The sequence below is a fragment of the Stegodyphus dumicola genome, chromosome 4 (genome assembly GCF_044657685.1).
Source record: "Stegodyphus dumicola isolate Sdum_Otavi_A_Nest chromosome 4, ASM4465768v1".
NCBI lineage: Eukaryota > Metazoa > Arthropoda > Arachnida > Araneae > Eresidae > Stegodyphus > Stegodyphus dumicola.
Window position 1 is genome coordinate 34,767,512 of NC_140771.1, and position 15,272 is coordinate 34,782,783.

Below are 15,272 nucleotides of genomic sequence, written 5' to 3' on the forward strand. Positions count from 1 at the left end.
CTAAAAATGTAAAAGAATGAGAAGATAATTTTTGTTACTTTTATTCACTTTAGGTTAACAGGCAGGAAATAAGTTGTCTAGATCTCGTCCGAAATTTAGCGGACCCTTACTAAGATGTAGCGTTGAGTTGAGTTTGAGTAAATACAGGTTACTTTGTTTTATACCATTGTTATTTTTGGAAAGATCTGCATAAATGCCAATTTTAGATAACCGAAAGAAATTCGAATGCACTTTTGCGTCAACGAAAACAGGCAAAATATGCAAATAGTTTGAGAGTGTTATCTTGAGAAGATAAGTTAGTTTTAAGGAAATTTCGCTGTATATTTAAATTGCATTTAAAATACGTGTATAATAAAAACAAATGAGTGAAGCTTTTAAGTACCAGGTAACCAAGAAAGTTCGTGCCGTTTTTGAGAACAGTCACTTTTGGTGCGTTAGTACGGTCAAATTGATTCCGATGACGTCATATGTTTATATTATTTTCAAACCTTATTCATTAGATAGTTCTTCAGTGCATCGCGCTCAGTTTTGTAGCTTTCGCTATCTGTTTTGCAGGAAGCGTAACCTTCGGAAGAACATGTTATTGGAAAAGAAGATTTGAGGCCTATTTTGCTTTATGAGTACAAATTAGAAAACAAAGCTTCAGAAGTCGATAGAAGAATGTGTTGCGCGTTTGGAGAGATGTCAATGAGTTACCGGGCTGCTCAAAAGCAGTTCGACAGATTTTCTTCTGGAGACGAGAGTTTTGATGACAAGCTTTGTGTTGGTCCTCCATCAGCTTTCGCCAAAGTCCAGTTGGAGGAGGAAATCAAGCAGAATCCTCATCAGCCTACCAGGAGCATGCTTATAGGTTTAAAGTATCTGACGAAACCATTCGATCACATCTTCATAACCTTGGGATAACAAGGAAACTGACAAGTGAGTTCCTCATGTCTTGTGCGAGGGAAATATGCTCCAACTGTTGAACATCTGCTTGTCATTGCTGTCGTGCATTAATAAAGCCTCGCTCCTGGACTAAATTTTGACATGTGACAAAAAATGGATCATGTATGATATGCGGAAGAACAAACACCATTGATCGACTTTCGGTTCGATCTCATTGGCCGCTAAACCGGGCATTTACCAAGAGAAGGTAATGTTGGGTGTTTGGTGACCAGAGCTGGCATAGTCCACTATGAATATATAGAAAGCTGAAAAACCATAACAGCCAAAGTCAAGCGCAATACCAGAGCCAAAGTCAAAGCATCGCAATACCAGAGTTTGAGCTGCATTACACCAGAAGCAGCCAGCACTGGTCAACAGAAGAGAAGTTCTTCTCCTCCATGATAATGCCAGACCTCATACGACAAAAGTGACAAAAGGATCGCGTTCGAGCTGTTTTTCTGGTTCTGGTTAAAAGAAACTGTATTACTATACATTATTTCTAATCTATACTAGCTGTATAATGATAATATCATTCCTTCTTTTATCGTACATTACTACGAATTAAGGTAGATTGATTCCTGACCTCCAAGGACTAATATCACCGTTATAACTTATCTTTTAGATGGTTATGACGTAACTTCTCTTTTCAAAAATTTTGTGGTTCTCCTTTGCCGATTTTGTGTGAAAACCCAAGATACAGAACTTCGTCATCTGGAGACAAGCACAGCGCTTTCTGTTCCAATGTAGGTAGACAAAAAGATTAGGCTATTCCTAACTCTGATGTCACTTATCCTTAGAGGTAGGAGAGATGAAGATGCAAAGGGAATAATTACTTTTGAGCAGCCTAGGAATCAGCAACGTCACACGGGAGCAAACTTTGAAGTACAGTAACCTTGCTCTGATCGAGAACTCTGCGGCTGCTACTGGAAATTTAAAATATGTTTTGGCAATTAATAAACTTTCTTATTCTTTTTTGTTATTGTATGCTTGATTGAATTGTGCACTTATGTACTAATATTTCTTTTAATCTGTTGCTATAAATTAAAAAAAAAAGAGTTTGGTTCACTGTTGTGTATTTCTTTGGCATTTTCAGATATAAGAAAGCTCAAAGCTGTTCAGGTATAAAATAAAGAAATTACTTGCGAAAGTTTTCGTGTCTAATCTCTGCATTAGGAGAAATCTACATTTTTCCAGGCATACTGCAGTATTTTTAATTAGTTTTTGTATTTAAATTATCAACATGGACGTATGTCAGAAAGGAGATTTATCACTTACCCCTCTGTATTTCTGTAAAAAATGTATCTTCATATTGATGCATGAATAATATATATATATGTAAGAAAATTATTGCATTATAACTAAAATGCTGTCGTGTTGTGAGTAGTTAGCATGTCCAGTTTGGATTAATTTAGAAGTCAAGCGACAATCCTTATCTTAATTATGTCCAGATTAATTTGATTTTGACAAAGCTTACGATGGCTATTTGCCTAAGACTAGGGATACCTTCGTGGAGTACTTTCTAAGAGAAGCTAGCTCGTATCCATGTTACTTATATGGAAAATCACGAAAACGGTCATGAAGCCAGACATTGCGCATGAAATCGAATCCAGGTCGAACTACCAGTACCACTCGGCCGCTGGTGAACCCCCTTTCATGTCCAGCTGGCTAATGGAAATTCCGTGATTCTAATTCAGGCAAATAATTTATCACATTTCGAAAAAAAAATCTGATAATTTTTATAATTGTGTCCGAATCATAGTGGATTTTACTCATCACCACCTGTTTCTTCAACTAGGTCTTATGTCTTTCTTCAGTCACCTTTTAAGTAGAAAAGACTGTAAGGAAACATTACATTCCACGTTGTATACTCTCATGGTATAAATGTCAGTACCTCCAGCTAACAAGTGGAAGATCCACATTTCAAATCCCAACGAAGGCTCAAAAGATTTATTACATTTCCCGATTCCGAAAAAGTAGTATGCTGCACATATGTATAGTATTCGTGTTTGTACTGATGCAATACTACATTCTATGACCTCTTTGTGAACTAAATCCCTTCCGAATTTAAGTTTGTTTGATGTCTATATTTTGGTGCCAGTTGTGTCTCCCCCTCCCAGGCGGAAATTTTCTTATGAACGCCGATGATCCTCCATCAGTAAAACAACAGTAAATAGAGCAAATGTGTATACTATAGGCTTTGCTTTAATTTAAAATTAATATAAAATTCTGCTAAGGAGCATTAATACAATACCCGATTTTTTTTTGTAAGAAATGCATGAAAATTTTCATATCCCTGTAAATTAATCAATTTCATATTTAACAAATAAATGTTAATAAGAAATTAGTATATATTCACAGTCACATTTATAAATTTATTAAATAATTTCTAATCTCATTTTAGTTACAAAAAACTTGTTTTAGTTAATATTTTAACAAATATTAAAGTTTTATAAAATCCCAACTATCCGGACTTCAGAAAATCGCAACTGCAGCTAAAAGCATCTCTGGTTCTTTCTAAAAATAAAAATAAAAATTTTTGTTAGTTTTTATTTCACGTTCCCCTTCTTTAAAATGATATTTCAAGATAATAAGTTATACACATTTTAGAGAAGTTATTCTACAATTTTAAAATATCGTGTAATGTCTTTTTTTATACTTTAGTTCTCGGGATAGCCATATAATATCCTCCATGACACGACCGTATCAAAATCACATGAATATTCGCATAGGAACCTATATGAGGTAACATGCGTGTAAATTTTAAATTGAAGAAGCATGTTTTATTTTTTGGGAATAAAATTAATTCAACAAAACTGTAATCTTAAATCAAGACCTTACTTTTCGCCTATGAATTACCAATTAGAAGATTACCTCCGCTAGTATGTGTATAAATATTCTGAGCTCTGACTGTAGGCATTAAGTTTGTGTTGGTATAATATCTAAGATGGCATCTCCATCTGCCGAGAAAGTTACTGCAGCAGTGGAAGAGGCAGGCTCCTACAAGTGAATCGAAGGAAGAGAGTGAAACAAAATCATACAAAAGCTTAATAACAGAATACTTAAGAAGTCAGTGATACGATATTATGCTACAGAACATGTACTGTCTGTCTACGAGAACAGCTCCCGCCACAGTGTCTGGCGGGTGGCGGTCGCTATAGCAACAGGGCTAGTATATTTCAAATAGGGACGAACCAAGAGCTGCTTTATTGTTATTTTGTTTTTGGCCACTGCTGGATGACGGAAAAATAGTTTATCATAAGTATTCAAGACACCCTTACGGAAAATGGTTCAAGGCTCGTTTCTACGGCAACAGACTGCTGCAGGCTAACTGGCGAGAGCTTTTCTTATGATAGGTAGACTGTAGTTACTTTGCAGACATTAAAGCAGTCGACGTCTTACTTTTGGACCACAAATGAGATAGCGGAAATAGAAGTTGTATCTCACCAGTGGACCATTGTAAACAGACGGCTCTACGGTACAGCAGAAATAAGTGAGAAATTGCTATTACTTATTTTGAAAACAGGAAATGCACAAAGAATCCTTCTCAAACACACACACACGCACAACTACTGAAATTCGGCACATCAAATAATCTCTGATTGACAAAAAAGCGGTGTGCTAAGATAGAAGTGGCAATTCTAAAGCAAAAAACCAGCATTTCCAAAGTTTCTGCATACCTTCCTGTCTGTATATTGGAGATTATATCACTTCTTTAATGATATCAAACCAGTGATATTGTCCTTCAAGATGGGCAAGAATAGAACCATACCCTATACTTTTAAAACTATACATCTATACTGCATGCCTATTCGCCCGTACGAGTAATATTCTTCTGATGAAAAATATTAGGTCTTTAACCTTATCGGAAGATGTGCCACTAGAATTTGTTGTTTAGTCACTTACACACATCTAACCTTTTGCATCCTAGATTATTAACTTTTATGCCTTTTTGTAAGAGCAGCTATCTTTCACGTATAGCTTATGGGAAAGCAGAGTCTACCTATAGGTCTTAGAGTATCTAAGTACTGATGAATATATGTCGCATGTTGTTGAGTGAAACATCAAATGTGCAGGGTTAAGGCACATCTACTGTTGATCACGTTAGGTTATTTGAATAAGGCAAAGCACAAGAAGACTACCTGTGAAGGAGGAGGGATTTCGTGGAGGACACTAGGCGTGGAAATTGGCTCATATTCATGCTACACACAGAGAAAAACCACAAAAACTAACATATAGCCAGTCGATTAGCCTGGGTTTTAATACAAGTCGAACTACCAATATTTGGCAATCTTAACCACTTGGCCACTAACAGAATGTCGCTTGAGACTGACAACTGGAATAAATTTGTGTATGTTATTACAATTAGCATAGCTTGCAACTCTCCGACATCTCATAGAAACTGTAAAATTACAAATGCTTAGATTAATAAATTCTATTGGAGTATATAAGGGCAGAGCTTCAAGAGGCGCTCTTTGACATTACTAGTTCTTAGTTAATCTTTGAAGTTTTATTAGTGATTTTACTTCATCCATTTTTAAGTGCTCAAATTCTTGTTTAATTTGTCCAACAAAGCTATATATAGAGATATAAATAAGCATCAGTCAAATCAGCGTAAAATTAAACCTTACAAAATTCTGCATTAGTGAAGCAGAACCAAAAGTTGAAATCATTCATTTCGGGTTTCTCTGTCTGTAAATTAACTCCCTGATCCCCGCTGTAAGTCCACAAAATGAACGAGTGCCAGTCGTTGCCCTCGCTGTCGGCAAAATCCCCGATCCTTGGCGAAGAATCGCATAATCCTCCCTCTCCATAACGAATAATCCCTAATTAACAGACATGGAATAAACCTCTCTGGATTACGGGATTAGATGATGCCGTGCAGCAGCCGTACTCAGAAAAGAGATGGGACGCAACAGCGAAAATGAATATCTGTTGTGGGTTATCATTGAACGACCATAAATATCTTTAATTTCAATTTTTTAAGACATTTTATTGCTTCAATTCCCGTCTGGTCTGTGGCTATCAAACTTTTTTAATTTGCGTCTTTTCTTTTTCGTTACTGAAAATTTGGCGTGAAATTAGCAAACAGTATTCTTTCAGCAGAATTCAAAGACATTAAAATTAGGCTAAATTTCAGTTTAGATAGACATGACTCATAGTTTTATACAATATGTTTGAAAAAGGTGACCTCAGACGTTGTTTTCCATAAATACTGATCTTGGCGTGTACTTTCAATTACAAATTTTCTCAAAATGAGGTAATGAATTTTGCGTTAACGATACGAGTATGATATGGGAGTTTTCAGCAAATAAAAAATGCCTTTTTTAATACTGGTTCGCGTAAAACAAAATTATTAATATGTAAAATAGTCAGTATTTGATAATTTAAATACAGAAAATTTCTACTATACTTTTACAAGAGTTTAGTAGTAATCAATAATTTAAAGAGTATTTTTTTACAAATGCAATAGTTGCTGTCCCATACATCACCGAAATGAATAAATGTGGTTGAGAAACTGCGAAATTTCATCCGAAGCTGATAAATGAGTTTAAATCAATACTTTCGTCCTCCCATGATACATCTCTGTCAGTTTTATATATGGGTACACGGAACTCTCTGTATTAACTCTGTAGAGTCCAACTGATGAACTTCTGTCTAAAACTGGAGTAGCAGGAAACTACACAAGAGAAGGGTTAAAGTATCCTTTATTAAATCTTTGAAAATTTGCAAAGCGTCAACTCGAAGCTAACAAACTTCGCCTCCGCTTGGGCGGTAACTGAAAATCAAGTAACTAAACTAAACATTTGAAGATATTAACAAACGATAGAACTAGACTACAGGGCTCAGCAACATCCCCTAACTTACATCCCCTTCGAAGCTAGTGGCCCCAAATGAATACAATTAAGCTACTTGAACCAGCAATAAGCAAACGTACCTACAGCAGAGACAACGGCTCGAATCTTAACTCCCTTCTTTCTCCTACCGAAACTCGGCTTTTAACTAGTACCTTTCTTACAAAGTAGAAATTTGCATTCCTTCACGCGCGCTACAACATTTACCTATTCTGGCACTGACAATTAGGGGAATGAAGGCTTATAGAAAAGTCTGAACTTAAACTTTAAATTGTTAGTTAAATATAAATCCCTACAACTTACTGAATCATAATGAATATTTGGCTAATTCGAATTTCAGCTCCAAGAAGTACAAAAAAAATTTTGAAAATCAAGCAAGTTTAAAAATTTGGTATTGCCAAATACCAAATTATTAAATGTTTATAATTATTATACTTACCGAGATAGTGCAAAAACAAAAATAAATAAATTTGTTAACATATTTAACCTATTGTAAGAATGCAAAACTGAAACGAAACTACAAAATATGCATAATTTACTGTCTTAATCATTGTATAATGTGGAATCTACTGTATTGTTGTTGCGTACAGATTTTAGAGTTCGAATATTCCCCTTCTTTTCAAAACAATAAGGAAATATTGAACTTCTTTATTTCTCCACTGCAGTAAATTTCACAGACATTCATTTGATGTAACATCTATTGATTCTTGATAAGCCACCTTTTGTTATCATGAGCAAGGTTATAAATTATCTGTTATTGCTGTATTTGTTCTTTGCATTTAAAGAAAAAAAGATTAAAATGAGGCCTGGCTTCTACAGAACAGCAAGAAGTGAATTACTTTCAGAATTACGGGATCCTGCTATCAATAGATTGTGTATTAATGGACATGATATAGCCAGCTGAATGTGGCCGACAAAACAATATTAGGCTGTAACAACTACCTGAGGGAAGTTTGTACTCACAGCCGCTCTAAACAGAACTGCCGATAAAATCAGGCCTCCTAACAAAATAGCAGAAAACAACGAAAACCCTTTTTCACGAAGAATAAAAAAGAAATGCCTGGAATACTGTCTGTTTATTAAATAAGGATATATCAATTACTTCAGAATTCCGAAGGAACGTTTGGCGCAACTTTGTCTGGATCTCTGTCAAATTTCAGGTTTTGATGGTGTCCAGCAATCATGGTGGACAGAATAATACGTAAGTACCCAGTTACATTTATGCTTTACTTTTTACCCAGTTACCCTTTTAAACATATTTTTGCTAATTTTAAAAGAGAAACAACTGCAATGATTTAAACGTGTTTTTCATACCAGTTCATTATTTCATACAATGTGAACCTAGAATTTATCAGTAACTTAACGATCGTGTTATACGGCTATTACCTGTACTTCATTGTAATTCTCCTTTCAAAAGGACCCTTAATGTAAGATGACTAAACGCTGAGACAATAGTTTGGCAGGTAGAAGACCGATGAGACTTTCAAGTGATTGATACATTGGAAAAGTTTCTCTTACGACCACCAGTATTTGACAGTTTCACAAACACGATCTAGCGACAAGTTTGCACAGAATTTGTTCACTAATGATTCCTATCCCTTTGTGTGCATTGCATGCTTTCAACATCAAATTGAAATACCAGATGCTTACCGTTATGTGGTTTACTGCATTGAATCATTCCTACGAACCTGTGTTTAGTTCATTTATCGTAGCTGATTTTTAATTGAAAACGTAATGTTTTAATTACCTACAGTTTGTAGCTTAAGTGCAACTGTAAATACTCTTTGACTATAAATTTATCATCATGTGGGACCAGTCACACGTACAAGATACTACTCCCTTATTTGTGAGTTAGGGCAGAGAGTGAAGAGACATTTTATGTTTTTATATTTAAATATGTTAAGATATCCGACATCGGATATTTGTCAGGGCATAAAGATAATTTAAAGAATAATGAATGAACTTTTTTAAAATTCTGTTTGTTCTCATACGTTTTCCTAGCTGGCATTCTTTTCAAAAACCTAGGTCAGAGCTTCTCAAATGATGGAAAATTGCTCTTAAGGATCGATGTGAAAGACGTGAAAAATGTGCAGCGCCTACGCCAGAATTCGAACTCCAGACCTCCAGCTACAGAATGAAGGCATGCGGACAGCAGCGAGGAAATATCTGATATATATTCGCCTTTTAAAGGATACTGGGAATGAGATGACCCAATTGAAAACCCTGGTGGTGACGAATTATAGTCCTCTAAATTTTTAATTCGGGCGGTAATTGTAGAGTCATTTTAGAAGCTTTCGAAGTCAGGAAACTGAAGAAATCCACAGTTCCCTAGGCAGGATTCAAAATCCAGACCTCCCGAACACACACCGAGCATGCTTCCAGTTACACCACGTAGGCATGCGAAAAGGAGGGAGAAAATGCCTCATGCACTTCAGATCATAAGTCTCGCAGAAATGAAAGGCAAGTACAATTTCGGCATAATTTGCTGTAAGATTTCATTTATGCATGGTAGTTTTGAGCATGGGAACCAACCTTTTCAAAAGAAAGAAAAAGCCAGATTTTAGAAATGATATTTCCTGGCCGGTGGGCTCACAAGTGGCCGAGCGGTAAAGTCGCTGAACACTGATAGTTCGATCTGAGGTTCGAATCCCGCGAATGGGCTGGCTGCATGAGCGTTTTCGTAGTTTTCCCCATGTGTTACTTGTCTACAAGCCAGTTTCCCTTAAATGGTTTCCCCGAAGGCATCCCTCCCCTTCTCATATGTTTTGTAGAAATCTTTCAAACCAAACTATGGAATATCTCTTTGAACTGTGCATCACAACACATTTTACATTGTTCCATTTGAAATCCTATTGACAATAAACTCATGTCTACAAGAATGGTGTTTAAATGCAGCAAAAAGTACATGATGCTGTTCAGAATCTTAAAATCGGTTTTCGAATTCGTTATTCAAATCAGATATCAACGAAGCATATTTATGCGCAGTCGCTTGTGTGGTGCCAGGTTATAATAACAATGTAATAAAGTGAGTGATGGCTTTTGTTTATGTATATTGTATATTGTACACTAAAACTTTGTTGTTTAATCTGACTTAGCTCCGCGGGCCACAAGCTGAACATGGCGGACCACGGGTTAACCACCCATGGTTTAAAGTTTACTCATGGTGATAATTTAAGACTTATTTATGGGTCAGTTGTGATTATATTGAATTCATTTGTATTCTAAGAAACCGTACCATTTATTTCATTATTATAGCTTGTAAAGACATTAGGTTATTTTAAGCAGGAGATGTGAAAAATGTATAATGCCCTCGCCAGGACTCGAACCCTGGACCTCTTGAATACGTGTCGAGTATGATTCCAATTACACCACAGAAGCATGCAGAAAGGAGGCAAAAAAATACTTATATACTTCCCCTTTTAAAAGGTTAGTGGGAATGAAGGGACCCAATCGCCAAATCCTGGTAATGACGAATTATCGTCCTCCACCATAGTTTGAGCGCCACTGTAAAGTCATTAGACTTTTTTTGAGGCAAGAGATGTAAAAAAAAAAAAAAAAAAAGTGCGCAGTGCCCTCGCCCGGACCTTTCGAATACGCTACCGTTACACCATGAAGGCATGCTGGAAGGAGGAAGGAAATGCCTTATAAGCTGCATTTCCTTTTACTCAGTTTTGAATTTCTGAACTTCAATTGTCAATATATATGTTACTGTCATTGGCGTTGTTTTAGTTTGGTCCAAACAAGTCCAACTCCGGACGGAAACATAGAAAATGAAAAGCAGCATCTAAAAGAAGTATAATTCAAGTGTTAATCTTACGAAAGAATCATATCGACGAGACTATCGCCGAAATTCCTCTGTGACTGCAATGCAAATCCGAATGCAGATTTGGATAGCTCAGTCATAAGGTTTACTTTAATTAACACGATATTTCTTATATTGAATCTTCCCTGCTGTTTCATCTACCTCATCAGAATATGTATCCATCTTACCCTGTCGCGTTAAGATTATTTTTCTCCCTGTCCTTTGGGTTGGAGTACAAGTTGGTCATTTTTTTTTTTTTTTTTTTTTTTTTTTTTTTGATGAAGTTAATAACAGCGATAACAGATCCAGATTGTTCGACTTTTAATTTAAACATTGATTTGTAAATGTATCCAAAAGTATCTGCTGAACCCGTAAGAAGCTGAAATTGAAATTAATTTTATTCATGATTTTGTTTGTGTAGCTTCAAGCTGAAGCGCAAAGAAATCTTTCAGCTGTTTTAAATTTTTGTAATTATTGACCGTTCGGAAATTAAAATATAAAGCTCTGACTGTGATTCCACAGGCACTTTAAGAAGACAATATTAGGGTTTTAACTAATTTCTTAAAGTAATTCAATCATACGGAGCAAGAAGATCACGGATTAAATTAGAACCAGAGAGAACCTCTTTATGTATCTTGAACTAAACTTAGCTCTGAATAATGCATGTTTGAAATAAGTAAATTTAATGTTGAATAGATAAGAATCTTGAAGAAAAAGAAATCTTAAAGATTAAAAACTTTTTGAAGTTACTTGCTAATTACAAAACAAGTATAATTTTATTGCAACTTGAAAAGAGTTTTAATTAAGGAGTTACTGTAACTGAAAGAAGTTTTAACTGAAAAGAATTTTACTTGATTAAAGAGTTCCTAAAATGATATGATAACTGTATAACATAAATAGCTTCATTATGAGGTACATATCTATATATAAATGTTCTCCATACTCACATGTATAATTATATACATGCATACATATATCCTTTTATTTTCATTTTCCTACTAGGCAAATAAATTTATTACATACTACTATGCAGAGCTTACGAATTGTTTGCGGAGGGACTGAAAATAGGAAAGATAATAATAATTGTTAATTAAGACAATTAAGCAACTCTTCAAAAATTTTGAGTGATTCATTTAGCCACTCGAAGTGTGTAATTTTCTTTTTTGAAAGAAAACCTGATTAATATTTAAGTGACTTATTAATTAAGTAGTATAGTTGAACGTTAAAAAGAACTCGGAGAGTTTAGAATGATTAAAAAGTAGACTGGAGAATGTTATTGAAAGAAGAAATTTAGTGAGATTGTGCCATTTTAACGTTTCTTCCCTGAATGAAAGAGATAATTTCAGACTCTTAAGCGCTCGAAGGAAACTGATGCCTACTTTTGACTACTCAGCAAACTTGGATTGATGACATGCAGGAAAAGTTGCCTATGAATGAGTCATCGCGCCATTTATGGTCATCATACCAGCAATTGAAAGAAAAGCCATTAAAAAAACTCTCCAACAGTAAGTACCTGTAGCTTATTCAGTTAAACAAAAAGTAAGAAAGAAAGAAATAAAAAAGACGATTTATCGCAAAAAACATATCAAGATGAGAAAATCAAGCTCACATTAATGAAATTACTAAGCATAATGCAGCAGTGTCAAAAGTACAGCAGAATTCTAAAGTAATTGCTCTCAAAATGTCTGAGAATCAAAAACTCTGAAATAACTCTCTGAAAACAAAAATAAAACATCATAGAACTCTTTAAAATAAAATAAAACTGCAAACTTAAAAACTATCGTTAAAGTCTAACTGAGTGATCGATATACTGTTCTCATGAGTTGGTATATCTCGAGCATCACTTGGGAGTTGAAGAAAAAAGTAAATTAAAAATGATTAATGTAATAATTAACTAAATTGGAACGATTTACATTTAAAATTAAGTTGATGGAAATATATATATATATTACTATATATTAAAAAAATTCGTCACTTGTATTTTGTGTTTGTTTGTTTATTTACATTAAAAATGTAAACAAACGAAGCGAAAACATTTGCACTGATGCTATTATATTGAAGCATCTCCTTTTGAAGTAACTTATTCAAAGTTATGATTTACAACGGTATTTTCATGTTTTAGTACTTTTCAGGCAAATGAACAAAAAAAGTGCTTGAAGTGTAATTAGGGATTAGAGAGCCCTTTTTTATGGTTAAATTTTTATTCCTTTCTAAATTTTAAGGTGTATCATTTTGTAGTCGTTAAGCTATTTTGAAGCATTGATATGTGAAAAATGGATAATGCCCTCGTCAGGACTCGAACCTGGACTTCTCGAATGCGCGTCGAGTGCGCTACCATTACACTATGAAGGCATGATGGAAGGAGGGAGGAAAATACCTTATATACTCCCCCTTTTAAAGGATGACCGGGAATTAGGGGACCCAATCGCGAATCCTGGTAGTGACAAATTATTGTCCATATCTATTTTTCTTTTAGCCCGTTTGTAGAGTCATTCGATTATTTTGAAGCAGGAGATGGGAAATATATGCAGTGTCCTCGCCGAGACTCGAACCTGGATCTCTCGAATACGCGTTGAATGCGCTACCGTTACATTACGAATGCTTGCTGGAAAGAGGGATAAAACACCTTCTTAAATTATTTAAATGTAATAAATTTGTGACCTAATTTATTACTGGAGTTGGAAAACTTTTGTTGGACTTCTGTAAAATTCAATTTCCGGCTTGCAAATTAAATTAAGCTTCTTTAAATCCTTGTCGTTGTTAAGTGATTTTCAGCATTTTTGAATATTCAAACAGAAATAAAAAGATGAAGATTTGGAAATATACATAATGCATCATGAAAAACTGAACAGCGATTTTTAATTGCAGTAAGCGATAACGTTTGAGGAAGAACTAAATATGAATATTTTAGATTAGGTTGTCAGAAACAAAAACATCGAATGTCACTTGCAAGATAAATTTATTAAACTGTACTGATAACGAAGCTAAGATACTTTTTAAGTATTTGAAATACTGTTGCTTTTGGATTTTATAAAAATTGTACAAAATTATCCAAAAATGTCTAAATTTGCATTTCCATTTTTAGATGTATTTTCATGTTAGTATATTGTTAAGAATCGATTTAGCCTTGTTCATTAGCAGAGAAATACGTTAGAGCTAAAATGCAGGCTGAAACTCATTAATTTTGAGCCGTACACTGTTAACCGTTAATCTTGCCAAGAATAACTAGGCAGGCCCGTCACATTGAAAGTGTCAGCCAATTCTACTAACTTAATTAGAGTTTAAGCAGAATGCATTGCATTAAATATCTTTGTCATATTATATTAATTATACTTAAACTAAAAATAATAAACATTTTAAACTAAACAATCTAAAAACTATATTAGCGTTTGTCTCGTCCTAACATAATAATGAAATTAGGTTCGATGAGAAACTGAAAACTTCTTGAAGCGGTTGACTGTCAGAAACGCTTGGAGATCCCTTGCATAATACCTCAAAAGGTTAACTATTAAAAATTTCAATAAAAATATTGAAAATTAATAAGTGCATTATAAAAATTCAACTGTAACAAGTTACACCAATTATTTCTGTATCGTATGGCATTAGAAGCATGTTTTATTCATTAAAATAAAGCTACAGGCGTTTATAAGAACTATCAGTTGTATACTTTTATGAATTCGTGACATCTGATTTAAGTTTTACCAGTAGGTAGTTTTATATTAATTTCTTCCTTCATCTCAACGTATTCTCCCATTCTAAAGGTTAAGTTTAAAATTAGGAAGAAATCCTAAAAGAGACTACTGCGTGTTATTCTGGCCCTGGTGTAGCAAGAGCGACTCGTTCGTACAAAATTACGTTACTTTAGCCGTTAACAAAACTACTCGAGTTCGTAATATCCGTTTACAGTGTTTTTCAGACAGTGTTGTAGCTTTGCATACAGTTGTTGAAACTGTAATGATTTGTTGAAAAACAACGGTTCATTATCAACAGGAAGTTCAATTAATTGCTTTGTATTATTTCAATTGTATGCTACAAGGCGTGACGAATAAAAGTTTATGTTAACATTTACATTGCTTGAGTTTTATCTCATGTCCACACAGAGTATCAAGCAGAAGTGATAACCCATTGTGTGAACTCTAAATGTTAGCCTTTATAGACAACAAGAACTTCAGTTAAATACATAGTTAGGTACCTTTATATGTCATAAATCAAATAGATTTTAATTCATATAAATTAAGTACATTATCTAAAAACGTGAAATAAAGATTTTAATTATTAAAAACGGTGATAAAATATGGAGGATAAATTGAAAATCTAATGCCCTGACAAATGACAAAACTCTGTGTTAAATTCATGAGAATTTTAAGCATTAGGCCTTTGAAATATTAGAACTTCAATTTACCTAACACTTGCGAGAGAACAAGGAAAATATTTAAATTCTAACTTTTAAAATTCGACTTGCCAAAGCGCGACCATGCAAAATACTACTTCTAGCTTCCTTCCGTTCTTTTCATTTGTCAAGTTCCTTACAGCCGATTGTATTACAATTTATGCCAGAATGTGATTTTACATATTTAAATGAATATAAAATAGCAAATACAACCTCGCACCCAGCAAAATGGTTGTTACTGCATTCAGATATTTGCAGTGTCATTCCCTTACCTTTCTTTAGATTCGTTTATAAAATCTAAAGA